Source organism: Aquarana catesbeiana, linkage group LG05 (assembly GCF_042186555.1).
Source record: "Aquarana catesbeiana isolate 2022-GZ linkage group LG05, ASM4218655v1, whole genome shotgun sequence".
Taxonomy (NCBI): domain Eukaryota; kingdom Metazoa; phylum Chordata; class Amphibia; order Anura; family Ranidae; genus Aquarana; species Aquarana catesbeiana.
This window is the reverse complement of record NC_133328.1, coordinates 341,711,244-341,723,588: the sequence shown is the minus strand read 5'-3', so window position 1 is coordinate 341,723,588 and position 12,345 is coordinate 341,711,244.

Genomic DNA, 12,345 nt, shown 5'->3' with positions numbered 1-12,345 from the left:
TGTCCATTGGAAAATCCGACCGTGTGTACGGGGCATTAGTCCTCACAGTTACTCTTGGTGGGCGCTAGAATGGGCCCTGCTGTGAAATATTAGATCAAGAACTGTAATTACATGTACCTGTTGAACAGGGGCAGAAAAATTGGGCCTTTGGTGGTGGTGGTAGTGTTGCCACAACACTGTAAGTCCTCACAGTTTCTCTTGGTGGGAGCTGGAAAAGGCCCTGCTGTGAAATATTAGATCAAGAACTGTAATTACATGCACCTGTTGAACAGGGGCAGAAAAATTGGGCCTTTGGTGGTGCCACAACACTGTAAGTCCTCACAGTTACTCTTGGTGGGCACAGAATCGGGCCCTGCTGTGAAATATTAGATCAAGAATTGTAATTACATGTCCCTGTTGAACAGGGGCAGAAAAATTGGGCATTAGGCACTGGTGCCACAACACTGCAACCCCTCACAGATACTCTAGTTGGAGAGCAGGAATGAGCCCTCCTCTAAAAAATAGTGCATCAATAATTGTAATTACACGCCCCTGTTAAACAGGGGCTGAAAAATTGGGCCTTAGCCACTGGTGGCTGCGCCCAGGACCAAAAATATTCTTACAAGCTATCAGCATGATCATTGAGGAGGAAGAGGATAGTCACTCAGCATACCAGGATAGTCACTCAGCATCAGCATAGGCAGTCTTGAAGGGATCTGACATTTCAAAAAAAATATTCGGTTACATCAGCATCAGGTGCTTGGTAGCTGGTGATGATCCAAGACTGATTCATTTTTATGAAGGTCAGTCGATCGACCAAGTCGGTGGACAGGCACATCCTGTGATCAGTTACAAAGCCTCCAGCAGCACTGATTGTGCGTTCCGAAAGAACGCTGGATGCAGGACAGGCCAGTAGCTCAATTTCATACTGTGCAAGATCTGGCCAGTGATCCATCCTCAAGACCCAGTAACCCAGAGGATTTTCGGTGGGAAAGGTGTCCAAGTCAGATCTTGCCCCTAGGTATGCTGGCACAATCCATGCTGACACAATCCTTCTCTTCCTCCTCCTCCTCCTCCTCTTCCTGTGTGATCAGCGGACACGCAGGAACACTGTCTGGATAAAGGGGGCCTTGAGAGCTAAGGAAGTCCTCCTCTTCCTGCCTCTGTTCTGCCTCAAGTGCCCTGTCCATTATTCCATGCAGCGTGTGCTCCAACAGGTGGACAAGGGGGACAGGGTCACTGATGCATGAACTGTCACTGCTCATCATCCTCGTGGCCTCCTTAAATGGTGACAGGACAGTGCATGCATCCCTGATCATGGCCCACTGGCGTGGGGAAAAAAAAACAAGCTCCCCTGACCCTGTCCTGGTGCCATAGTCGCACAGGTACTCATTGATAGCCCTCTGATGTGTGTGCAGCTGCTGCAGCATGGCCAACGTTGAGTTCCACCTGGTGGGCATGTCACAGATTAGGCAGTTCTTGGGCAGGTTAAATTCCTTTTGGAGGTCAGCCAGCTGAGCACTGGCATTATATGACCTGCGGAAATGCACACAGCCTTTCCTGGCCTGCCTCAGGACATCCTGTAAGCCTGGGTACCTGCCCAAGAACCACTGCACCACCAAGTTAAGGACGTGAGCCAAACAGGGCACATGGGTCATTTGTCCCTATCGGAGGGCGGAGAGGAGGTTGGTGCCATTGTCGCAAACCACCATACCTGCCTTAAGCTGGCGTGGTGTAAACCACCTCTGAACCTACCCCTGCAGAGCTGACAGAATCTCTGCCCCAGTGTAGCTCCTGTCCCCCAAGCACATCAGCTCAAGCACCGCATGTCATCTTTTGGCCTGCGTGCTTGTGAACGCCTACGGAGCACCGCTGGTTCCAAAGTCAAATCAGCACAGGAAGAGGCCATGGAGGAATAAGAGGAGGGGGTAGAGGAGAGAGGGTGGCAGAATCTCCACTAGTAGTATTTTGGAGGCGTGGTGGCAGAACAACCTCCAACACTACTGCACCCTGTCCTGCATCCTTCCCAGCTGCCAGAAGAGTCACCCAGTGCACGGTGAAATATAGATAATGTCCCTGTCCGTGCCTGCTGGACCATGAGTCAGCTGTAATATGCACCTTACCGCTGACCGCCTTGTCCAGCGAGGCCAAGACATTGCCTTCCACATGCTGGTAGAGAACCGTAATCGCCTTCCATGAGAAAAAGTGGTATTTGGGAAACTGCCACTGAGGAACTGCACATTCCACAAACTCACGGAAGGGGGCAGAGTCTACCAACTGAAAAGGTAGCAGTTGAAGAGCTAGCAATTTAGCCAAGCTAGCATTCAACCGTTGGGCATGTGGATGGCTGGGAGCAAACTTCTTTTGGCGGTGCAGCAGCTGGGGCAGGGAAATTTACCTGGTACAATCTGACGTCGGTGTACCGATAGCAGATTGCCCCCAAGTACTTGGCTGTGACACACCTAATTCTACACTTTCATTCCTCTCAGTGCAGGTCTCAGAGAGGACTGAAGGTATAGTGGGGTTGGAGATCCCAGCTGATGAGGAGCAAGGAGAGGTCCTCTTTGTTCTTTGGTGTGGGTCTTTTAGGTACTGTAAAGAACCCCTGCTCGCTCGGTTCCACTCTCCCGACACTCCTCTGCGGCTATAGAATCAGATTGCAGATCGCAACGTCTGATGGTTCGGTCATCCGATGCTCCGTGATTCGAACTACAGCTATGTGCCGTTTGAATCCAGTTATGATAGCTCAGAACAAACACTAGGCAGGCTGTATGTAAGTTCGAACAGGAATCTCACTTTTATTGATGCACACAACACACTTTTATACACAGCAGTTTGCACATCCCGCCCCAACAACCACTTTGCTATTGGTCAATTGTAAAGTATGCTCTAGTCTTCACTCAGGTGCTCTTGTCCATGCAAATGAGGACTTTAAACAGGGTCAGCAGAGAGTGGTCTGCTTGAATAGGAGGACTGATATGTGTAATGACACAGAGAAGCCCCAGGGGGTAATTAAAGTACATAAACAAATGGTCAAACACAGAACAATGCCTTCCTTTCAGACCATGGAGCCATCTGGAGGGGGTTAGCCTTAAGACAGGGAAGAAGACCCCCCCCCCCCACTGTGTAATAGAATCAAAGGAGGAATACTTCAGTATTCCAAGGTTCATGACAGGTACGCTTGCCAATGAACTGCATGGCAGGTCAACATATGTCTGGTCAAGCATGTGGTGCCCAAGCGGGAGATGTTTTGGCCAGGAGAGATACGCTTGAGACATATGTTGCAAATAACAGCAGTGGGATCTGATGCACTTGTCTCAAAAAAGGCCCACACCAAAGAACTTTTGGAATAACATGCAGAGACAGCAGTGTCCTGCACATGCAGAGCTCTGTGGTGTGATGCAGTCGTGTGTGCTGCCCTTAAGCTGGCCCCGGGAGGGCATCCTGCCTCATTGGTGATGTGCCTCCTCCTCCTCCTCTCTCCTATCAGGCACCCACGTGGAGTCAGTGACCTCATCATCCCCTCCCTCCTCATCACTGGAGCAAAGCTGGCAGTATGCAGCAGCTGGGGGAACATGACTGCCAGATTGCTGTCCTTCTTGGGCACCCCTCTCTCTGGGCTCATGTTACTGCCTTCCTCTAGCTGGGTACCATCATCGGAGCCTTCAAAATACCGGGCATCCTCCTGGAGCATGTACCCAACACTGTGGTCAAACAGTTCGGGGGACTCCTCAGGAGGACATGATGGGGCTAGTGAAGGAGTGACTGATGCCATTGAGCCAAGGGAAGAGGCCGCGTTGGTAGCTGCTTTGCCAGACAAAGTACCCTGAGCCTGGGTGAGAGAGGGTGAGGAGGATGAGGACGGCTTGGTCATCCACTCTACCAAGTCTTCCGCATGCTGCGGCTCAACACGGCCAGCTGCCGAAAAAAAGGACAAGTGTGTCCCACGGCCATGTGCTGATGAGGATGGACCGTCTCCAGGACCAGCACTGTTGCCTCTAGACACAGAGCCTCCTTGCCCTCTTTTATTGGCTTGTGACTGTCTGCCTCTCCTTGTTGGCCTTCCAGATATACTAATGGCCTGCAGTGAGATGTAGCTGCACAAAGCTGGGATGTATATATATACTGATACTGCAGCTAGCAGAATCAACTGCCTGCCTGTAGTATTATTAGTAAGAGAACAACAGCAATTGTCTTCAGGTAGCTTTAGGTGCACACTGTGCAGAGGACACAATACACTAATTGTAAATACTGTAACTGCCTGCCTGTGGTATTATTAGGAGCAGAACAACAGCAATTTTCTTCAGGTAGCTTTAGGTGCACACTGTGCAGAGGATGCAGTACACTAATACCCCGTACACACGGACGGATTTTCCGATGGAAAATGTCCGATCGGAGCGTGTTGTCGGAAATTCCGATCATGTGTGGGCTCCATCGAACATTTTCCATCGGATTTTTCGACGACAAAGTTTGAGAGCAGGCTATAAAATTTTCTGACAACAAAATCCGTTGTCGGAAATTCCGATCGTGTGTGCACAAATCCGACGGACAAAGTGCCACGCATGCTCAGAATAAATAAAGAGATGAAAGCTATTGGCCACTGCCCCGTTTATAGTCCCGACGTACGTATTTTACGTCACCGCGTTCAGAACGATCGGATTTTCCGACAACTTTGTGTGACCGTGTGTATGCAAGACAAGTTTGAGCCAACATCCGTCGGAAAAGATCCTAGGATTTTATTGTCGGAATGTCCGAACAAAGTCCGACCGTGTGTACGAGGCATTACTGTAAATACTGTAGCTGCCTGCCTGTGGTATTAATAGGATCAGAAGAACACCACTAATTTTCTTCAGGTAGCTTTGGGTGCACACTGTGCAGAGGACAAAGTACACTAACTGTAAATACTGTAGCTGCCTGCCTGTGGTATTAATAGGATCAGAAGAACACCACAAATTTTCTTCAGGTAGCTTTAGGTGCACACTGTGCAGAGGACGCAGTACACTAACTGTAAATACTGTAGCTGCCTGTCTGTGGTATTAATAGGATCAGAAGAACACCACTAATTTTCTTCAGGTAGCTTTGGGTGCACACTGTGCAGAGGACACAGTACACTAACTGTAAATACTGTAGCTGCCTGCCTGTGGTATTAATAGGAGCACAACAACAGCAATTTTCTTCAGGTAGCTTTAGGTGCACACTGTGCAGATGATGCAGTACATTAACTGTAAATACTGTAGCTGCCTGCCAGTGGTATTAATAGGAGCAGAACAACAACAGCAATTGTCTCCAGGTAGCTTTAGGTGCACACTGTGCAGAGGATGCACTACACTAATTGTAAATACTGTAGCTGCCTGCCTGTGGTATTAAGAGGATCAGAAGAACACCACTAATTTTCTTCAGGTAGCTTTAGGTGCACAATGTGCAGAGCACACTGTACACAAACTGTAAATACTGTAGCTGCCTGCCTGTGGTATTAATAGGAGCACAACAACAGCAATTTTCTTCAGGTAGCTTTAGGTGCACACTGTGCAGAGGACGCAGTACACTAACTGTAAATACTGTAGCTGCCTGTCTGTGGTATTAATAGGATCAGAAGAACACCACTAATTTTCTTCAGGTAGCTTTGGGTGCACACTGTGCAGAGGACACAGTACACTAACTGTAAATACTGTAGCTGCCTGCCTGTGGTATTAATAGGAGCACAACAACAGCAATTTTCTTCAGGTAGCTTTAGGTGCACACTGTGCAGAGGACGCAGTACATTAACTGTAAATACTGTAGCTGCCTGCCTGTGGTATTAATAGGAGCAGAAGAACACCACAAATTTTCTTCAGGTAGCTTTAGGTGCACATTGTGCAGAGGACACAGTACACTAACTGCAAATACTGTAGCTGCCTGCCTGTGGTATTAATAGGAGCAGAACAACAACAGCAATTGTCTCCAGGTAGCTTTAGATGCACACTGTGCAGAGGATGCACTATACTAACTGTAAATACTGTAGCTGCCTCCCTGTGGTATTAAGAGGATCAGAAGAACACCACTAATTTTCTTCAGGTAGATTTAGGTGCACACTGTGCAGAGGACACAGTACACTAACTGTAAATACTGTAGCTGCCTGCCTGTGGTATTAATAGGAGCACAACAACAGCAATTTTCTTCAGGTAGCTTTAGGTGCACACTGTGCAGAGGATGCAGTACATTAACTGTAAATACTGTAGCTGCCTGCCTGTGGTATTAATAGGAGCAGAAGAACACCACAAATTTTCTTCGGGTAGCTTTAGGTGCACACTGTGCAGAGGACGCAGTGCACTAACTGTAAATACTGTAGCTGCCTGCCTGTGGTATTAATAGGATCAGAAGAACACCACTAATTTTCTTCAGGTAGCTTTGGGTGCACACTGTGCAGAGGACATAGTACACTAACTGTAAATACTGTAGCTGCCTGCCTGTGGTATTAATAGGAGCACAACAACAGCAATTTTCTTCAGGTAGCTTTAGGTGCACACTGTGCAGAGGACACAGTACATTAACTGTAAATACTGTAGCTGCCTGCCTGTGGTATTAATAGGATCAGAAGAACACCACTAATTTTCTTCAGGTAGCTTTAGGTGCACATGGTGCAGAGGACACAGTACACTAACTGCAAATACTGTAGCTGCCTGCCTATGGTATTAATAGGAGCAGAACAACAACAGCAATTGTCTCCAGGTAGCTTTAGATGCACACTGTGCAGAGGATGCACTGTACTAAATGTAAATACTGTAGCTGCCTCCCTGTGGTATTAAGAGGATCAGAAGAACACCACTAATTTTCTTCAGGTAGCTTTAGGTGCACACTGTGCAGAGGATACAGTACACTAACTGTAAATACTGTAGCTGCCTGCCTGTGGTATAAATAGGATCAGAAGAACACCACAAATTTTCTTCAGGTAGCTTTAGGTGCACACTGTGCAGAGGACGCAGTACACTAACTGTAAATACTGTAGCTGCCTGTCTGTGGTATTAATAGGATCAGAAGAACACCACTAATTTTCTTCAGGTAGCTTTGGGTGCACACTGTGCAGAGGACACAGTACACTAACTGTAAATACTGTAGCTGCCTGCCTGTGGTATTAATAGGAGCACAACAACAGCAATTTTCTTCAGGTAGCTTTAGGTGCACACTGTGCAGAGGACGCAGTACACTAACTGTAAATACTGTAGCTGCCTGTCTGTGGTATTAATAGGATCAGAAGAACACCACTAATTTTCTTTAGGTAGCTTTGGGTGCACACTGTGCAGAGGACACAGTACACGAACTGTAAATACTGTAGATGCCTGCCTGTGGTATTAATAGGAGCACAACAACAGCAATTTTCTTCAGCTAGCTTTAGGTGCACACTGTGCAGAGGACGCAGTACATTAACTGTAAATACTGTAGCTGCCTGCCTGTGGTATTAATAGGATCAGAAGAACACCACTAATTTTCTTCAGGTAGCTTTAGGTGCACATGGTGCAGAGGACACAGTACACTAACTGCAAATACTGTAGCTGCCTGCCTATGGTATTAATAGGAGCAGAACAACAACAGCAATTGTCTCCAGGTAGCTTTAGATGCACACTGTGCAGAGGATGCACTGTACTAACTGTAAATACTGTAGCTGCCTCCCTGTGGTATTAAGAGGATCAGAAGAACACCACTAATTTTCTTCAGGTAGCTTTAGGTGCACACTGTGCAGAGGACACAGTACACTAACTGTAAATACTGTAGCTGCCTGCCTGTGGTATAAATAGGATCAGAAGAACACCACAAATTTTCTTCAGGTAGCTTTAGGTGCACACTGTGCAGAGGACGCAGTACACTAACTGTAAATACTGTAGCTGCCTGTCTGTGGTATTAATAGGATCAGAAGAACACCACTAATTTTCTTCAGGTAGCTTTGGGTGCACACTGTGCAGAAGACACAGTACACTAACTGTAAATACTGTAGCTGCCTGCCTGTGGTATTAATAGGAGCACAACAACAGCAATTTTCTTCAGGTAGCTTTAGGTGCACACTGTGCAGAGGATGCAGTACATTAACTGTAAATACTGTAGCTGCCTGCCAGTGGTATTAATTGGAGCAGAACAACAACAGCAATTGTCTCCAGGTAGCTTTAGGTGCACACTGTGCAGAGGATGCACTACACTAATTGTAGATACTGTAGCTGCCTGCCTGTGGTATTAAGAGGATCAGAAGAACAACACTAATTTTCTTCAGGTAGCTTTAGGTGCACACTGTGCAGAGGACACTGTACACTAACTGTAAATACTGTAGCTGCCTGCCTGTGGTATTAATAGCAGCACAACAACAGCAATTTTCTTCAGGTAGCTTTAGGTGCACACTGTGCAGAGGATGCAGTACACAAACTGTAAATACTGTAGCTGCCTGTCTGTGGTATTCATAGGATCAGAAGAACACCACTAATTTTCTTCAGGTCGCTTTGGGTGCACACTGTGCAGAGGAAACAGTACACGAACTGTAAATACTGTAGCTGCCTGCCTGTGGTATTAATAGGATCAGAAGAAAACCACTAATTTTCTTCAGGTAGCTTTGGGTGCACACTGTGCAGAGGACACAGTACACTAACTGTAAATACTGTAGCTGCCTGCCTATGGTATTAATAGGAGCACAACAACAGCAATTTTCTTCAGGTAGCTTTAGGTGCACACTGTGCAGATGATGCAGTACATTAACTGTAAATACTGTAGCTGCCTGCCAGTGGTATTAATTGGAGCAGAACAACAACAGCAATTGTCTCCAGGTAGCTTTAGGTGCACACTGTGCAGAGGATGCACTACACTAATTGTAAATACTGTAGCTGCCTGCCTGTGGTATTAAGAGGATCAGAAGAACAACACTAATTTTCTTCAGGTAGCTTTAGGTGCACACTGTGCAGAGGACACTGTACACTAACTGTAAATACTGTAGCTGCCTGCCTGTGGTATTAATAGCAGCACAACAACAGCAATTTTCTTCAGGTAGCTTTAGGTGCACACTGTGCAGAGGACGCAGTACACTAACTGTAAATACTGTAGCTGCCTGTCTGTGGTATTAAGAGGATCAGAAGAACACCACTAATTTTCTTCAGGTAGTTTTAGGTGCACACTGTGCAGAGGACACTGTACACTAACTGTAAATACTGTAGCTGCCTGCCTGTGGTATTAATAGGAGCACAACAACAGCAATTTTCTTCAGGTAGCTTTAGGTGCACACTATGCAGAGGATGCAGTACACTAACTGTAAATACTGTAGCTGCCTGTCTGTGGTATTAATAGGATCAGAAGAAAACCACTAATTTTCTTCAGGTAGCTTTGGGTGCACACTGTGCAGAGGACACAGTACACTAACTGTAAATACTGTAGCTGCCTGCCTATGGTATTAATAGGAGCAAAACAACAGCAATTTTCTTCAGGTAGCTTTAGGTGCACACTGTGCAGATGATGCAGTACATTAACTGTAAATACTGTAGCTGCCTGCCAGTGGTATTAATTGGAGCAGAACAACAACAGCAATTGTCTCCAGTTAGCTTTAGGTGCACACTGTGCAGAGGATGCACTAAACTAATTGTATATACTGTAGCTGCCTGCCTGTGGTATTAAGAAGATCAGAAGAACAACACTAATTTTCTTCAGGTAGCTTTAGGTGCACACTGTGCAGAGGACACTGTACACTAACTGTAAATACTGTAGCTGCCTGCCTGTGGTATTAATAGCAGCACAACAACAGCAATTTTCTTCAGGTAGCTTTAGGTGCACACTGTGCAGAGGACGCAGTGCACTAACTGTAAATACTGTAGCTGCCTGTCTGTGGTATTAATAGGATCAGAAGAACACCACTAATTTTCTTCAGGTCGCTTTGGGTGCACACTGTGCAGAGGACACAGTACACTAACTGTTAATAATGTAGCTGCCTGCCTGTGGTATTAATAGGATCAGAAGAAAACCACTAATTTTATTCAGGTAGCTTTGGGTGCACACTGTGCAGAGGACACAGTACACTAACTGTAAATACTGTAGCTGCCTGCCTGTGGTATTAATAGGAGCACAACAACAGCAGTTTTCTTCAGGTAGCTTTAGGTGCACACTGTGCAGAGGACGCAGTACATTAACTGTAAATACTGTAGCTGCCTGCCTGTGGTATTAATAGGATCAGAAGAACACCACTAATTTTCTTCAGGTAGCTTTAGGTGCACATTGTGCAGAGGACTCAGTACACTAACTGCAAATACTGTAGCTGCCTGCCTGTGGTATTACTAGGAGCACAACAACAGCAATTTTCTTCAGGTAGCTTTAGGTGCACACTGTGCAGAGGATGCAGTACATTAACTGTAAATACCGTAGCTGCCTGCCAGTGGTATTAATAGGAGCAGAACAACAACAGCAATTGTCTCCAGGTAGCTTTAGGTGCACACTGTGCAGAGGATGCACTACACTAATTGTAAATACTGTAGCTGCCTGCCTGTGGTATTAAGAGGATCAGAAGAACACCACTAATTTTCTTCAGGTAGTTTTAGGTGCACACTGTGCAGAGGACACTGTACGCTAACTGTAAATACTGTAGCTGCCTGCCTGTGGTATTAATAGGAGCACAACAACAGCAATTTTCTTCAGGTAGCTTTAGGTGCACACTGTGCAGAGGACGCAGTACACTAACTGTAAATACTGTAGCTGCCTGTCTGTGGTATTAATAGGAGCAGAAGAACACCACTAATTTTCTTCAGGTAGCTTTGGGTGCACACTGTGCAGAGGACACAGTACACTAACTGTAAATACTGTAGCTGCCTGCCTGTGGTATTAATAGGAGCACAACAACAGCAATTTTCTTCAGGTAGCTTTAGGTGCACACTGTGCAGAGGACGCAGTACATTAACTGTAAATACTGTAGCTGCCTGCCTGTGGTATTAATAGGATCAGAAGAACACCACTAATTTTCTTCAGGTAGCTTTAGGTGCACATTGTGCAGAGGACACAGTACACTAACTGCAAATACAGTAGCAGCATGCCTGTGGTATTAATAGGAGCAGAACAACAACAGCAATTGTCTCCAGGTAGCTTTAGGTGCACACTGTGCAGAGGATGCACTATACTAACTGTAAATACTGTAGCTGCCTGCCTGTGGTATTAAGAGGATCAGAAGAACACCACTAATTTTCTTCAGGTAGCTTTAGGTGCACACCGTGCAGAGGACACAGTACACTAACTGTAAATACTGTAGCTGCCTGCCTGTGGTATTAATAGGAGCACAACAACAGCAATTTTCTTCAGGTAGCTTTAGGTGCACACTGTGCAGAGGATGCAGTACAATAACTGTAAATACTATAATTGCCTGCCTGTGGTATTAATAGGATCAGAAGAACACCACAAATTTTCTTCAGGTAGCTTTAGGTGCACACTGTGCAGAGGACGCAGTATACTAACTGTAAATACTGTAGCTGCCTGTCTGTGGTATTAATAGGATCAGAAGAACACCACTAATTTTCTTCATTTAGTTTTGGGTGCACACTGTGCAGAGGACACAGTACACTAACTGTAAATAATGTAGCTGCCTGCCTGTGGTATTAATAGGAGCACAACAACAGCAATTTTCTTCAGGTAGCTTTAGGTGCACACTATGCAGAGGATGCAGTACATTAACTGTAAATACTGTAGCTGCCTTCCAGTGGTATTAATAGGAGCAGAACAACAACAGAAATTGTCTCCAGGTAGCTTTAGGTGCACACTGTGCAGAGGATGCACTACACTAATTGTAAATACTGTAGCTGCCTGCCTGTGGTATTAAGAGGATCAGAAGAACACCACTAATTTTCTTCAGGTAGCTTTAGGTGCACACTGTGCAGGGGACACTGTACGCTAACTGTAAATACTGTAGCTGTCTGCCTGTGGTATTAATAGGAGCACAACAACAGCAATTTTCTTCAGGTAGCTTTTGGTGCACACTGTGCAGAGGACGCAGTACACTAACTGTAAATACTGTAGCTGCCTGTCTGTGGTATTAATAGGATCAGAAGAACACCACTAATTTTCTACAGGTAGCTTTGGGTGCACACTGTGCAGAGGACACAGTACACTAACTGTAAATACTGTAGCTGCCTACTGTGGTATTAATAGGAGCACAACAACAGCAATTTTCTTCAGGTAGCTTTAGGTGCACACTGTGCAGAGGACGCAGTACACTAACTGTAAATACTGTAGCTTCCTGCCTGTGGTATTAATAGGATCAGAAGAACACCACTAATTTTCTTCAGGTAGCTTTAGGTGCACATTGTGCAGAGGACACAGTACACTAACTGCAAATACTGTAGCTGCCTGCCTGTGGTATTAATAGGAGCAGAACAACAACAGCAA